Here is a 3,347-nt window from a genome sequence, read left to right on the forward strand (position 1 = left end):
AGATTGATAGATGGAGAGACAGATGGAACAATAGACAGAAAAACATTTTTAATAGAGTCAAGGCCACATGTTTAGTACATTCAGAATATCCTTCCATATTCTCATTAGCCACTGTCAGCTTTTAGTCATTATTATTATTGACAGTCAACACATCAGATTACACATCGGATGCAGTTAATGAGCATTCAATGTGCTTTACATCAAATCCTCAATATAACCTTATTGCCTTCCAGCACCCAGAGCAATAGGCAAGCCATGACTGATCAGTAAATGATCGAAGATCTGAAGATGGCATCATCATACTAACATACTAGCGAGCAGCTCTGGTGTGCTTCCAACTCATGCAGTCCAGCTGGTCTTGTCCATCTCAGCCAGTCTGTATCTGAAAACTGCACCTGCTGTCATGGCACCATCATAGCTGCCGTCTTATTTTTTTCCAGCAGAAAACTCTGATGAGAGTTCTAGTCTATAATGTTCAAAAGGAATTCAGTGTGCAGTGTTCATATTATGCATCTATTTGATTCCCTGGTGCCAATATTTGCATTACAGTATACACCGTAATGCATCTGATTCAGAAACTCCGGACCAAAGATTATTAAAGGACATTTTAGAAAATATTATTTTTTTCTACTTCAAAATTTCAAGTTTAACCTGTTGGTGCATGTGATCCCCACACTCGGACCTGACATCACTTTGTTTAACTTTCACTACAGTATATAAACAACTGTCAACAAATGTTGAGAAATTTGGATGGATGGATGGAAAGATTGATAGATGGAAAGACAGATGGAACAATAGACAGAAAAACATTTTTAATAGAGTCAAGGCCAAAAATGCTTCAGCAACAGTACATTCTAAAAAATGCTGGGTTAAAAACAATCCAAGTTGGGTTAAAAATGAACAAACCCAGAAGTTGGCTTAGGGTTAAATCTTTGCACAACCTGGGTAGTTTTGTTTAACTCATAACTATTGTTTAAAAATTATTGTATTGCTTGCTTGAAATGAACCCAAAGTATGTAGGAAATGAACATTTATCAATATGTTTAATGAATAATAATTAAACAATAAACATTTATTAAATAGCTTATTAATAAATGTTCATTTTTTTGATTATGTGTTTGATTTTTAATTTCCAGCCTATTTTGGGTTAATTTTAAGCCTGCCATACAGTAATTTTTAAACAATAGTTGGGTTAAATAAAACTACCCAGCAGTTTGGGTAAACATTTAACCCAACCACTTGGTTAAAACATTCAAATCAATGGGTATGTCCATTTTTAACCTAACTTGGGTTGTTTTTAACCCAACATTATATCATAGTAATTTGTGTCAATGTGTTATTTAACATTTCTTTGCCATTTCTGAGTGAAAATTGTTCCGATACCATTTCTTGATGTAAACGGGCCTTTGAATTTGTAGTGTAATGTAAAAATTGGCTCTTATGATGTATTGCTTGTGATATTCCTCATTTATAATTTTCTAAAAGCACATTCTAAATGAGTAAATGTAACTTGGTTATGAACAGTTGTGTAAAAAAACTACTTTTTTTTTTTTCTTTTTTTTTTTTTTTACAGTAAAAACATGCAGTTCTGCTCATGGATATCTATAGCTAAAAGTATTAAATAAAACTGAGCTTCTTTCAAAGATTTGATGTCACTAATTTTTCTCGAGTTTGACCACAGAATTGTCTTTTGTTTCCAAAGCGCCTTTGTTTTCAACGTTGTGCAAAGCCAGCCAATCACGCTGAACCTGTCGATTTGGCTGTTTTTGTGTGCTTTGTACAGTATGGCCATTGAAGGGACTAAGGCTGTTATGAATTACTGTATAGTATAGCAAAAGCATCATAATATATAATTTTATATGCTCGTTATGGAACTTCTATCAAGCACATCAGCAGTTGATTAGCTGAAGATTGCATTGTTTAGTAAGTCAAACACGCTGCTTTCTATCTACCCTATCTGTACTTCACATAGAACTTTTCCAGCCGAACAGAATTTGAGCCACGCAATCAAAAAGTATTCACATTTCAGGCGATACAGCCCTAATGAAAATCTGGTAGTCTGTGCAGTGTGATTTCTGTATTAGTGGACTGCGTTAGTTCCATTAGAGAAACAGCCTGCAGGAGAGGAAACAGCAAATGAAGGTTGAGAGGCCTAGGACGATCGCAGTCGGTTGCTGATTCAAGCACAATGATGTGAATTAGTGCAATCTGTGCGCTGGAACATAATTAAGAAGCTCTGAAATCTCAGCATTAAAATCAGAGGCACAGGACTTTGAGTGCTCTTCACAATTTCATATGTGGGTGAGTAGCTGTACTGTAGATCTGAGAGAGAGACATACAGTATATCATGATATTTATACTGTAGGTATGTTTTAAAGAGCTCATCCTCACTTCATTCCAAACCCCATTTTGTTACTGCTGTGCAACAGCCATTTATAATATATATATATATATATATATATATATATATATAATAATCCTTACATTTTTATATAGCGCTTTTCTGGGCACTCAAAGCGCTTTACATATTGAAGGGGGAATCTCCTCAACCACCACCAATGTGCAGCATCCACCTGGATGATGCGACGGCAGCCATATTGCGCCAGTACGCCCACCACACACCAGCTTATTGGTAGAGAGGAGACAGAGTGAGGAAGCCAATCAGTGTATAGGGATGATTAGGAGGCCATGATGGACAGAGGCCAATGGGCAAGTTTGGCCAGGATGTCGGGGTTACACCCCTACTCTTTTCGAAGGACATCCTGGGATTTTTAATGACCACAGAGAGTCAGGACCTCGGTTTAACGTCTCATCCGAAGGACGGTGCTTTTTGTCAGTATAGTGTCCCCATCACTATACTGGGGTGTTAGGACCCACACAGACCACAGAGTGAGCACCCCCTGCTGGCCTCACTAACACCTCTTCCAGCAGCAACCTAGTTTTCCCAGGAGGTCTCCCATCCAGGTACTAACCAGGCTCAGCCCTGCTTAGCTTCAGTGGGCAACCAGTCTTGGGCTACAGGGTGATATGGCTGCTGGTTTGAAGTCATTTGATGGCATTGTGCAAAGAAGAACAGAAATGTTGTCATATTCGCTGAAAATCCCATTCACCATAACTCATATCACATTCTGATATAGTTGGTCAATGCCGATTGATGGCAGTGATATCATTGGTTGGTGTGACATTTGAAATGTACTGAATGAGATTTCAGAGCAACGGCATCAGAGGCTTATTTTATTTCTTACCTTTTTTAGCTTTGACAATATTTTTCAGCCTCAGAAATTGCACAGTTCTCACAGAATGTTTGTTTCTTTTCCCTGATGAGGAAGATTCAATGAATGCATTTT

The 3,347-nt window shown here is 37.6% G+C and overlaps 1 pseudogene; it reads right to left on the minus strand.

Annotated features, from left to right (window-relative positions):
* Positions 1–2,922: 2,922 nt before the first annotated feature.
* LOC137027442 (5S ribosomal RNA) lies at positions 2,923–3,039 on the minus strand (annotated as a pseudogene).
* Between the last annotated feature and the right edge of the window lie 308 nt (positions 3,040–3,347).

The sequence above is a fragment of the Chanodichthys erythropterus genome, chromosome 9, assembly GCF_024489055.1.
Source record: "Chanodichthys erythropterus isolate Z2021 chromosome 9, ASM2448905v1, whole genome shotgun sequence".
NCBI classification, from domain to species: domain Eukaryota; kingdom Metazoa; phylum Chordata; class Actinopteri; order Cypriniformes; family Xenocyprididae; genus Chanodichthys; species Chanodichthys erythropterus.